Here is a 13,889-nt window from a genome sequence, read left to right on the forward strand (position 1 = left end):
AGAGGGCAGACAGTCAGATATACAGTGCAACATCTCCAGGGTGGAAAGCATTTGAATTAGCTTACAAGCTATTTAAAAATCTGTTTTACAATAATCAAGCCATGTTGAGTGTTGGCAGCCGCGGCCTAACATAGAACAAACATGTGACTCACCATCAGTGATATTAAAAGGCCCGTTTTCTGCTCTATCAATGCAAACTCATCAATGAGCTCTTCAAAGTCCAGTTGGCGCAGTACTGTATGTCATGCTCTATTGACATTAAAGTCAAATTGTTCAGTCTGTCCTCGCACATTGATGTCCTCAGTCTATGCCTAATAATTCCTAATTTGGAGAATGACCTCTCCCCACTGGCATTACTAACGGGCAATGTAAGGTAAATCCTCAGCGCTATGTCCACATTTGGGTAAACACTTTGGAGATGCCTCTCCCATATTAATGAAAGTAGGTTTCACTGTGTTGTTGGGCCAGTGAGAGCAACTCGGGAGAAATTCATAAACTGCGCTAGTTCGTCTGGAAAGTCATCCGCTAGATCTGCGTTGTATAAATCCAAAGTATTTGCAGGTTTCTTTACAGACTGCATGCCGCTGTTGTAATGCATTTATAAGCAACTGTTGCCCGGGTTCTTCACCAATCAAAGCTTTATGGAAGAGAGCCACTGTTGAAGAAAACTCATATCAAATATCGACTAGAGTTCGCCAAAATGCATGTGGGAGACTCCATGGTCAAGTGGATGAAGGTTCTGTGGTCTGATGAGACCAAAAGTGAAGCTTTTTTCAAGTGGCTCTCTTCCATGAAGCTTTGATTGGTGAAGAACCCGGGCAACAGTTGTTGTATGCAGAGTCTCTCCCACATCAGCTGCTGAAGCTTGAAACTCCTTCAGAGTAGTCATAGGCGTCTTGGTGGCCTCTCTTACTAGTATCCTTCTTGCACGGTCACTCAGTTTGTGAGGACGGCCTGCTCTAGCCAGATTTACACATCCAGCCATATTCCTTCCATTTCTTGATGGATTTAACCAGGGGATGTTTAGTGCCTTGGACATTTTTTGTACCCTTCCCCTGACTTATACTTTTCAATAACCTCTTCTCTGAGTTGCTTGGAGTGATCTGGTCTTCATGGTGTAATGGTAGCCAGGAATACTGATTACTGAATACTGACCAGTGAATGGACCTTCCAGACACAGGTGTCGTTATACTACAATCCCTTGACACATTCACTGCACACTGATCCCCATTTCACTAATTGTGAGACTTCTAGCACCAATTGGCTGGACCTCTGTTGAATTAGGTCAGTCACTTTAAAGGGGGTGAATACTCATGGAATCATGTGAGGGACCGGGCGGTCACCCCGCGTAGTTTTGGGAGAGGTCGCGACTGGACTTGGTGGTGTAGTTGGGAAGAAGGGTGCAGAAGATGGTGGTTTTGATATAAAAAATATATATATTTATTTACAGGGGGGGACTGTCAACCCCAACACAGTGCACACAACATAAACACATGTAAATCAAACAGATAACAGATACCGGCCGTACTCACCCGGGACTGAAGTAACCTGGCACCCTAGGCACCTGCTTGGCCGATTAGGCCCAAATATCGGCACCCTCTCAAGGCCCAAGCCAGGCCCAAACTAGGCCCAGGCACTCAGCCCGAAGCTAAGTACATAGCTAGCCGTACCAACTAAACCAAACAAAACAAGCACACAAAAACAGGCACAATATACAAGACACAAAGACAAAGCACAAAGACACCGTGTCCACACAACTAGACACCAAAAACACTCCCTTCACTCCGGTAAACAGGGAAGTGTTTTTGTCTTACTACCTCTGTCCGTGCTCTCATGCCTCTCATAGACAGTCTCTCCCTCTCTACACATAAGGCACCCTTTAAATAGGGCACAGCCACTTGGGCTTAATTATATCCAACATTTGACTCAGGTGAGCCAGGACCCAACCATTATGGGGGTGGAGTCCAACAGTCTTAAAGGGCACCATCCCTTTTTTGGCCACGGTGAGGAGGGGGAGAATTCACCTTCTCACAAATCACTTATTTTTCATTACATATTTTTATTTAATTGACATAACTGTGTAAAAATCTGTTTTCACTTTGACATTAAAGAGGTCTTTTTGTGATTTATTTTGTCAAAATTCCAACTTATATTGACCATGATTGATTTATAAAAGCAATAAAAGGGTAAAACATCCAAGGGGGTGAAAACGTATGCAAGGCACTGTATATTTTGATTAGACCTGGCAATATAGACAACTCTGACCAGGACCTGAGATGGGACGGATTCGAACAAGAAGAGAATACCAGTAAACTCAGGATTCCCAATGAAACGTCTGCTAACAGCACATATGGTGTGTGGCATGCTCTTACCCCGCAGGAAAAACATTCATTGCTGGACTCAATCCCATGCTTAAAACCAAACGACCCCAATGGAAGAAACGTTTTCATGATTATGTCAGACACTTATTATGAAGATCACTAGAGGCACTACTTTGAGGTGAAGGGAGACTGGTCTGTGACTCTGGACTCTGATGTAATGATTCACACCGCTGTTTCAGGTCTGAATTCTGATCTAAAGACTCTTTACTTTAACACTCTGCCCCCCATCAACAGTAGGATTCACTTCAAACAGCGGGACCAGCGAGTTCAGTTGATATCAGCTTAACTGAGAAAAAGGGACTACCAAAAGGTGTTCGCCAAATGCATAGCTGCGGTTGATGGTGCCACAGATTACGCAAATTTCACGTTCCCTGCTGCCAGGCTGACTCCCACAGGTAACACAACCCGTGGCGCCCCACCTCCAAGGGGAACAATGCTTTGGATGCCTAAAGGAAGGGCACTGGGTTGAAGAATGTCCAAGCAGGACATAAGCACGGTCATAAGGGTAATACACACCATAGACGGAGCAATAGCAAGGACGCCATGGCTTATGGAACAAATGCGCAAATTCTTTGCTACTCTGAAGGGCAAAGATCAGTCAGCATAGGAATGAGTGGCCTCTGCTTCGCATGTAATCTTAGATCAGGGTATATACAGCAATCCTTAAATTAAATGTAATACCTTTTTAAAACCTTTTTTACTACCTTCTGAATTTTTTTAAAACCATCACGACACTGAGTTGCAAGTGTTTATCGGCGACCTTTCTAACGTTTACGGAGATTTTGACATATATAACACTATACACAACATAATAGATTTAGAGACTCACTGATGTTGACCACATATTGCACACAGTCAGCATAGGAATTAGTGGCCTCTGCTTCGCATGTAATCTTAGACGCCTGCCCCCATATTCCAGCTTTCCTCAGAGGTCAGGAGAGCATCGTTCTCATGGATACCAGGACACAGTTAGTGTTTCATGTAAACCCCCACCCACTATTGATGGGACACTCCATTTTACCGCATTTAATGGACAGGTCACAGCATACAGAAAATGGACTGACTGATTCCTCCTAGACAGTAGAACGTTCTCCCCTGGACCATCTCAGATCTGTTATGTAGGACAAGGTGTTTATCCCTTTCTGCATACTCGAGACTCTGTGGGTTGGTCGAATGATTGATGGCATCCTATGGGTTATCAAGTGGGCGCCCTCCTTCTTCGATGTTTCGCTGATTGACCCACGACACCTCCAGAGGGTTCAGCAGTGAGATCCGGCGTCCCGGGCTCACTCCCTAGATGCCATCACTCATCCGACAGAGTACTTCCTCTTTATCCACAGCCACTGACTTCAGCAGCCCTGGAAAGGTCCTTGACTGCCTGCCTGTGGGCCTTCCCCCGCACTCCCATCTCTCGGAGAAGCCTGGATGTTGAGGTGGCTACAAATCCTCTGCAGCCTACTTCAACTGGGCAGACCTTAGCTTTCCAGCCTCGTTGTTGTGCATCTGCTGCAAGCTCCGCATACCTTAGCTTCTTGCGCTCGTAGGCCTCCTCCATCGCACTCTCCCAGGGGACCGTGAGCTCGACGATGTACACCTGCTTGAGTGAGGCCGACCAAAGCACAAGGTCTGGTCGTAGATTTGTTGTTGCTATTTCTGCTGGAAAGCGGCGCTTCTGGCCTAGGTCTACTTTTATCACACAGGAGCGTGGTAGGACGGGACATTGTGATCGCACAGATTTTTTCCCCTCTCTCTTTGATATTGATATCAGCTCAAGCTTACTTTTTTATTAGATCTCAGGTTTAAAGACATTACATTTTCTTTTGGTGTTGGATCCAACATAGAGTGATTATTTGGATATTTCATGTGTATTGTATGGAAAAGTTGTTCTTGATTATCTGCATTGAATAGCATATGCCACCTGTTTTATTAGTGGTTGTTCTGCCCATAATATGTTTTATGTGTTTTGGTGATTGAAGTTGAATTGTTTGTATAGGACTTTTATTTTGAATAGGACTTTTGTTTTGACGCCCACGAGATCGGGAGGCAATGGAAGTTTGGAGCACACGGGCACCGTTCACATGGCAACACTCAACTGTCACAGCAAACTCAACTTTAACGTGTTTTTAACTTTGAATCTCATAGAAAGCAATGACTAAGTTTTACATGATCGTAATATGTATGTTATTTAATTACAATGAGTTGTGATAACTTTGATGATAAATAGTATATAATATGATTAAATAGTCAAATAAATCGCTGCAACTGTACTGTTGTTTACGTTAGCATGTTAGCTAATTAATGTTAATGTTAATTATAGCTAATTATAATGTTATGTTGTATTTTATAATTCAGCACTTTTTCCACTTTGTTTTTATTCCTAGTTTTACTCCATTCAATGTGGTCAATAAAGGAGCAAGAAGGCTCATTTTCCTGGCTCTTGAAAAAGGAGTTTGGCTCGCTGCTTAATTTATATTAACGCTAGGAAGCAAAAACATATAGACAGAGCAGTACAGTGAAAAGTCATTACCATCAAAGAGATTTATGCTAGTTATGGAAACCCAAGCAGCAGAAAATGCACCATCAGTGTCCGGATCCAGGCACTCGTCTGCCTCCAAGTGCTCAGTAGCCGGCGCAGCAGCGAGAGCCAGAGGCATAGCAGAAGCCGCGCGCGCCAGAGCTGCATTCTCACAGCAGGAGCTGGAGCTAAAGATGCAGAAAGCTAGATTGGAAGCGAACCTGCAAGCGCTTGAACTTGAAAAGGCAGCGGCTGCTGCCAATGCAGAGGCTGAAGTGTTAGAGGCGGCAGCTCAAATGGAGTATGATGACATGCTCAGTCCCAAGAGTGCCATCACACCACTGGAGGTACAGCAGCGGACGGAGGCGTACGTGGCACAGCATACACAGGCCAGCCCCGCATACACAGGCCAGCCCCTCAACCCCAATGCTCCCCCTCCAGACAGATCTCCTCCTCTCAGTCTCAAAGAGTCACCACCATCGAGACACACCCCTGTGTTAAGCCCCACATCTGCCCACGATGCCTGATCTGTTCACTCAGCCACACAGCACAGTGAGTACTTGCCTGCGTCAGAGCACCAGCCCCATTTACCTCGATGCCCCACCTCATACTCTTTCTCTCCATCCAGAGTCTGTCAGCAGCAAGGCTGCTCCCCAGGCAAACATGTGAGCTTCCAAGACCATTCATCTAGGAATAACATACAGAGCCCTCCTTATGTCAATCAGGCCCCTGACATGATGGACTTTGCTAAGTATCTGGCCCGCAGGGAGTTAGTTACTACAGGGCTAAATAAATTTGACGATCAGCCTGAAAGTTTTAGAGCATGGCAGTCCTCCTTTTTTAATGCTACTCAGGGCCTAGAGTTAACAGCTAGTGAAGAGCTAGACCTGCTCATTAAATGGCTAGGAAAGGAGTCCTCAGACCATGTCAAAAGAATCCGGGCAGTGTATGTCTCTAATCCCCAAGCTGCATTGCAGTTGTCTTGGACAAGACTTCAAGAGTGCTATGCCACCCCTGAAGTGATAGAGAGTGCACTATTCAAGCGGCTGGACTGTTTCCCTCGCCTCAGTTCAAGAGAAAACTCAAAGCTGAGAGAGCTTAGTGACCTGCTCCTGGAGCTGCTCTCAGCCCAAACAGATGGGTACTTACCTGGCCTCAGTTACCTCGACACACCGCGGGGAATCAACCCCATCGTCCAAAAGCTGCCACAGAACCTACAAGATAAATGGCTGTCTACTGGTTCAAGATATAAAGAACATCACAGAGTCTGCTACCCCCCATTCTCCTTCTTCGTTGAGTTTGTCCGCTGCGAGGCAAAGGCCAGGAATGACCCCAGCTTTATCCTGCCCAACAACAGCTACAGTCATCACCGCAACGAAAGGGCTGCAGGGAGACAGGAGAGTGTGAGGACCGCCATATCTGTCCACAAAACCGACGTGGCAGCAACAGCTAATGCACACCTGACTTACAGAGCAGAGAGAGAAGTGAGGGATCCATCTAAGAACTGTCCACTTCATGACAAGCCGCACCCTCTGGAAAGATGCAGAGGTTTTAGAATGAAGCCGCTTACAGAACGCAAAAGGTTACTAAAAGAATATAGAAGATGTTTTAGGTGCTGCTCTGCTGTTCACATGGCCAAGGAATGTCCTGTGAAGCTGAAATGCAATGAGTGTGAAAGTGAGGAACACTGCACAACCATGCATCCAGACACCACCCTGTCACCAGCAGCGTTTCCTGTTGCGGAGCCACACACAGAACAGCAACGCAGCTTTCCTTCAGAGGTGACTTCCAGGTGTACAGAGGTCTGCGGAGATGGTCTCCCGGCTCGATCCTGTGCAAAGATATGCCTGGTGCAGGTCTTCCCACGAGGCGAAAGAGAACGTGCTGTGAAGATGTACGCCATCATTGATGACCAGAGCAACCGCTCACTGGCCAAGTCTGAGTTTTTCCAGCTCTTCGGCATCCACGGTAGCCCTGCTCCTTACCTGCTGAGGACCTGCGCTGGCACCACTGAAATGGCTGGGAGGAAAGCAGTCGGTTTCCAGATAGAAGCAGTCGACGGCCCAGTGTGTCTGGATTTGCCCCCACTCATTGAGTGCAATGAGATCATGAGCAACAGGTCAGAAATCCCCACAGCAGAGGTGGCTCTTTCCCACACTCACCTGAGGCCTGTGGCTCCTCATATCCCAGAGCTTGACCCTGAAGCACAGATTCTCATTTTATTAGGGAGAGACCTAATCCGTGTTCATAAAGTGAGACAACAGATTAATGGCCCTAACAATGCACCTTTTGCCCAGCGCTTGGACTTGGGGTGGGTCATAGTTGGGGAAGTTTGCATTGACAGTGCCCGCAAGCCCACTGTTGCTGTCTTCAAGACAAATGTCCATCTTAACGGACGTCCATCGTACCTGACACGTGTCAAAATCACATACACGTCAAAGACAAGGCAAGCTACGGCGGGGAGCAAAGACATGACCTCTCCAGCCACTCTCTCGTCAACGTGCGCCCTGAGGACAAGCTTGGACTTGACGTGTTCATGAGAACAGCAAATGACAACAAACACGCTCTATCTTTTGAAGATGAGACATTCTTGAATGCCATGCACACAGAATTCAAAAGAGATGAACAAAACAGCTGGATTGCTCCCCTGCCATTGCAGCGCACACTGAACAAAATACAAGAAAAAAGAACAATTGCCAAGTCAAGCACAATCCTGAACCTCGATCCTGTCATGTACGACGGCCTGTTGAGAATTGGCGGCCGTCTGAAACATGCATCTGTTGAGCCTGAGGTGAGAAACCCCATCATTCTCCCAAAATGTAATGTGACAAAGTTAATGGTGAGCCACCACCACACAAAAGTGCAGCACCAAGGGCGACACTTCACAGAGGGTGCTGTGAGGGCTGCCGGCCTCGGGGTCGTTGCAGGCAAGAGGCTGATAGGCTCAGTCATCCACCACTGCGTCACCTATCGCAAGTTAAGGGGGAAGCTCAAGGTCCCGAAGATGGCCGACCTCCCCCCGGAACGTCTGAGCTCATCTCCGCCATTCACATACATAGGGCTGGATGTGTTTGGCCCCTGGAACGTGGTCACATGGCGCACAGCAACACGAGATCTGCAGCCCGGGGACGTTGTGTTGCTGAAAGAGAGTCAGTCCCCTCGCAATGAGTGGCCTATGGGTCTGGTCACTGCCGCCTTTCCAAGCAGTGACGGAAAGGTCAGAAAGGTTGAAATAAAGACTGCATCACAAGACAAAGTAAAGACATTCTTCAGGCCCATTACTGAGGTCGTCCTGCTTCTGCCTAAGAAAGGTCAAAGGTCAAGCGAGGACTGTTGAATCTTTAGTGGCATTAAATGCCAGATGGGGAGTGTTCTGCCCATAACATGTTTTATGTGTTTTGGTGATTGAAGTTGAGTTGTTTGTATAGGACTTTTATTTTGAATAGGACTTTTGTTTTGACGCCCACGAGATCGGGAGGCAATGGAAGTTTGGAGCACACGGGCACCGTTCACATGGCAACACTCAACTGTCACAGCAAACTCAACTTTAACGTGTTTTTAACTTTGAATCTCATAGAAAGCAATGACTAAGTTTTACATGATCGTAATATGTATGTTATTTAATTACAATGAGTTGTGATAACTTTGATGATAAATAGTATATAATATGATTAAATAGTCAAATAAATCGCTGCAACTGTACTGTTGTTTACATTAGCATGTTAGCTAATTAATGTTAATGTTAATTATAGCTAATTATAATGTTATGTTGTATTTTATAATTCAGCACTTTTTCCACTTTGTTTTTATTCCTAGTTTTACTCCATTCAATGTGGTCAATAAAGGAGCAAGAAGGCTCATTTTCCTGGCTCTTGAAAAAGGAGTTTGGCTCGCTGCTTAATTTATATTAACGCTAGGAAGCAAAAACATATATACAGAGCAGTACAGTGGTAGTTAAGGTCTTCATTGGTATTTCATATTACAAGCCATAAATTCAATTGATGGTGATTTAAGATTACTATTGCCATTTCACTCACTGACACTACAGCACTACATTACATACAGTATTTTAGATAATTACTATACCACACTGCATGTTCTAGATAATTGAACTTAACAACATTGAAACTTAAGCAACACAAAATATCCTTATCAGCATCCCTCAAGACTACTTAATGAACTTCCAAATGCAAACTTATATAGAAATATAACACACACTCGCATATTACACCCTTTTATTAGGAGCATCTATCTTTTTTTACATTCATCCTGAAATGACGTATGATGTACTGATACTTTTATGAATATAACTTCATACTTTTTGAAACATGATCTGATTGGTTTGCTGTTGTTATTGTGGGTTTGGGTGGAAATCTTGATGTAATTAAGCACTACTGCAGTCCTCCTTTTGCATATTGCATTTCAGACTGAAGAAGTCCCTCCCATCTTTGGAAGTATAAGAACTATGTTCCAACTGTCACCAAATAGTGTTCTGTTCAGTGGGCCACACTAAACCATATATGCACCTGAGCTTGGGTAACTATTATATTTACAGCTATTTAACGTGTCTTTTCTATACTTTTCATTTTCCAGAAAACAAAAGACTTAAAGTTTGTATTGGCAGATGGTGTTGATGCTGTTATACATGGGAAGGGGTGTTGTAGAATGTTACAAACCATTTTGCTGAGTTGCTCATGATATGAGTGCATTACATTTGTCATTTCTCTCATCAAATATTTGCAGAGTACCATGGACAACATAACTTCTGAAACAACTTTCATTCTGAAGATGTATGAAAAGATGGACCATCAGAAATATTTATATTTTACTGTTTTTCTTCTACCGTACATTTTAACCATTGCCTTGAATACACTTTTAATTGTAGTTGTTTATAAGGAACGAGCCCTGCATGAACCAATGTATATTTTCATTTGCAATTTATCATTTAATGGAATATACGGAAGCTCAGCTTTGTTGCCACATATTATGACTAAGCTTGCTACACAGTCATACACGATCTCTCTGGTAAACTGTTTCATTCAGGTATTTTGTTTGCACACTTCTGGTAGTGTTGAACTGGTGACGCTGGCTATAATGGGATACGACAGATATGCTGCCATATGCACCCCATTACACTATCATGACAAGATGTCTCCAAGAAAGGTTAAAATTCTCATTGCAGTAGCCTGGCTTTATCCTTTCTGCTCTTTTGCAATGTTTTCATCACTGACAATTCGGCTGTCATTTTGTGGCAATGTCATTCACAAAACCCACTGTACAAATTTTGATCTAGTTAAACTTTCCTGCACTAGTACTTTGATAAATAGCATTGTTGGACTCCTAATGACGGTTGTTTATATGTTCCCAACGCTCTTTGTGATTTTGTTTTCATATGTTAAGATTCTCAGAATCTGCAGAGAAGCATCCAAGGAGTGTCAAAACAAAGCACTTCAAACATGCATACCACATTTGTTGATTGTTATGAACTTTTGTTTTGGTTGTTGTTTTGAATTTATTAGTGCCCGCATGACAGACAACCAAGTACCATTTGGTGTATCAGTATTTATGTCTCTGTTTTTCTTGATTTTGCAACCACTCTTTGATCCTATAATATATGGTATCGGCACACTTAAATTGTACATTGTTAAGTTTCTTCAAAAGAGGAAGCTGTCACCGTTATTCTAAGAGATAATGTCATGTTATATTGTTTTAAAAGTCATATCTGCATACAAAATATAATTCTTTTTGTGATAGTACTGTAAGTTGTGTTTCATTCTCTCTTTAATGTTAGAATAATGCACCGAACAGACTGAATAGCAATATTGGACATCCAGTACTACAACATGGCATATATGTAATATATCCAAATGGGGAAATCAGATAACAATTTCTGTATTTTATCATTTAATAAATCTTAAATTAATCTGCCTCTGAGAAAAAGTCTTATATTATCTTCTTCAAGTAATATCCTTTTGAAGAATCTGTTGGAAAACTCTGTAACATATATAAACTAACATATATTATGTAGTTTTGAACTGCTTGACAGCTTAATGTGGTTGATAGACAACATATGCTGGGGACAGTGTTCATGTATAATTATCTGTGATCTGTAGCTGAGTAAAGTGGTATCCTTCATTTCAATGGCACGATGAATCCGACATAAATGTTATACATTCATGAACACAACCGGGGCCAATAACAAAAATATAGCTTTATAGCTATAACATTTAAATCCATACAAACATATTTATTTGGTTAAAAAAAGCATAAACATACATTAAAATTTAAAAAAAAAAAAACTGTAATCAACAGGGGCTTTTATCAGACTTCTATTTCACCCACTAACTGGATTAATGCCATTACTGCCTGCCCAGCTCCTGACTGCTGCCTTCTGATTTCATGACCAATCTTTTTCTGCTTACCTCCATACCAGTGGCCAGTAGATGGCGACATCATAAAATACAAAATAAGTTCAAGTTGTCAGCTTCTGTATGTCTCATGGCTGTGAAAAAAAAGAGTGCCATCAGATATGCTTGTTTTGACATTTTACTTGAATTATATCGGATACTATGCATTACAATCTCTCTCTATGCGCTATCTGGCTGCAGTAACAGTTGTTGTAACTGTTGGTCATTGAATGAAAACAGTTTTGAAAAGTTTTCCAAATAAATGCATAACATGACCTATTCAACCATGACGAGGGCCTGCACACGAACACAAAAATAAAACACAGTGGCAGTTGTTGTAACTCTTGGTCAAATCCAAATCGGATATAGAGAATTCAGGAATATAGGTATACAGTTGATAGTTCAGGAAAATAACCAATATATTAGGCCTATATTCAGTAAATACGTTTTAATATTTCCCCTTACTATTAAAATCTTAGAAAATGACATTGACATTAAGCCTATACGGATTTTTCAAATCCATGTAGGTGTCTTTCAGTGATAAACTTGTACACTTTAGTACATGCATAACACACCAGAAAATAATTCGTTTTGTCAGGATTGTCTTTGCTCGGCAAGTTTAGGGATCACCCGGTTCGCATAATAAGACGTCATATGGTGCTGATTATGACGTCCAACGGTTACACGCAACTTTAGCTATAAATTCGAGGCCATTTGAGAAGTTGTACATGTAGCGCCCTCTCGGGTACTGTTGACTACGCCACCCCTTGAAGTGGGCTAAATTATGTCATAGCAAGGGGAACTCAATAACACTATTGCCAGTTTTTGGTGAAAGTATAAAAATAGTAGACACGAGTAGCGTTGGTTGGTCACCAGATATAATACAAAAAAATACATAGACACAATAGGGGGACTGGGGAACCTCGGTACTGGGCCACTAGGAGAACTGATGTCAGGCCAGGTCTCTAACACACGTGGTCTTGTGCACACTAAATAACACGTGTTTTAGATTCAGGGAAAATGCACTACAATATCCAAGACACTCTGTGATATGTGACACGGCAATTAAGAGTTCAAACTACATGCACACTGCAATCTCTGTAGGCTACTAGAGTGAGAAAAACTACAGAGACCGGCTATCCAAGGTCAGGTACTAATGGGCCTTATAAGCACCGAGGCTATTAGCTGTGGAGGGGGAGGGAGACACACGAACTGGAAGTACAGTAAAAAAGAAAAACAAACAAAATAAATCCACTCTAGCCTGCGGCTCACATTAAATAGGTAGTACCTACACAAGCTACTTAGGCCGATAGGCTAGAGGAACAAAAAAAAAGTAAACAAACTATACGCGGCACCAATGCATCAAATACACATTAAAAGAGAACAGCAACTAGCAGCCCTGGGTAGCTGCGAGGGTCTAACGCTGCAAACATATAAAACAAACACTGTTAAGATCCCACAGCCTTAAAAGCAGCACACATGGGAGAGGTGATGGCATTACATCAATTAAAAACAGCAATACAGGGCAAAGTGTTAGTCAGCCAGCCTACATTAGTGTCGTCACTTGTCAGCGCAAAATGAATGGCCGCTATGGCCTGCTGGTACGCATACAGTACCTTTTCAAGATGGCTACTACACTGTGGCTGATGGCTTCTGGAGAATAACTGCCCTCTCTGCTATGGTAACAGTGCCCAGCAGACACTGGTGAAGGATACATAAAGAGTACATCATGACTTGTCTGTATTATACTACAAACAGAATACCACGAATACGTTCAATAACGTACCTTTTTGCACACACGGCGTCACGCCCACACACGTACATCAAAACACAGCGGCTCTGCCAGCGTCTGCCCTCCTATACCATAGTTAAACAAGTAGCCACTTAGCAAGCTAGTAATCAGTGACGGAAGAACTTAAAGAAACCTTTGCCCAGACATACCTGTTTATTTCACGCAGCACCCGTGACTCTGCTACACAATCCCAGAACCAGTGGTGTTGACGAGCTACCGGCTTTAGGACCCCGGGTGCCTATACATAAGCCTGTGGGTAATATGTCAGGTAGCCTAATCAATCGCAACCCATTGCCCAATTAGTGACGTATTGCGGTGTGACAGAGAGAGACTAACTGGGTAACGGCAGAGGGAGTAGGTGTAACAGAGTTGAAATGAACCTAACTTTAGATTAAGTGAATTCAAACAAAATTTGTATTTCACATACCATTGTAATCCAATGTTTTTTTGATGTTATGTGTGAAACCTGGAAATGTCCCAAATACTATACTGCATTCACTAAGGTTCAATATGAGGCTGCGCGACTGCTTGTTTATTTTCTTTCACTTTAACGCATTTTGGGCGTTTGCGCTTCCCGTACCTTAGAGCTAGTCTATCCCTGTTCGAGACGTACGTAAGCAGTCGAGTTTGCAGTAAAGATTTTATGGATTATTTGTTTCTATTGTGAATGCAGACAATAAAAGCCACTGTGAAGAACCCCTGGTCCGATTCCCTGTCACTGATACACATGAGAGTGAGGGTCGTTACACTGGTGCCGTGACTTCTTGGATCATCTAGATCAGCTCCGCAAGCAG

The 13,889-nt window shown here is 43.1% G+C and overlaps 1 long non-coding RNA gene across 1 annotated transcript; it reads right to left on the reverse strand.

Annotated features, from left to right (window-relative positions):
- Positions 1-10,600: 10,600 nt before the first annotated feature.
- LOC122133643 lies at positions 10,601-13,445 on the reverse strand. The gene is made up of 3 exons (XR_006152917.1): positions 13,090-13,445; positions 12,920-13,004; positions 10,601-12,726 (listed from the first exon to the last, which is right to left on the reverse strand). It is a non-coding gene; the product is annotated as an uncharacterized LOC122133643 (long non-coding RNA).
- Positions 13,446-13,889: the final 444 nt, after the last annotated feature.

Source organism: Clupea harengus, chromosome 17 (genome assembly GCF_900700415.2).
Source record: "Clupea harengus chromosome 17, Ch_v2.0.2, whole genome shotgun sequence".
Classification (NCBI taxonomy): Eukaryota; Metazoa; Chordata; class Actinopteri; order Clupeiformes; family Clupeidae; genus Clupea; species Clupea harengus.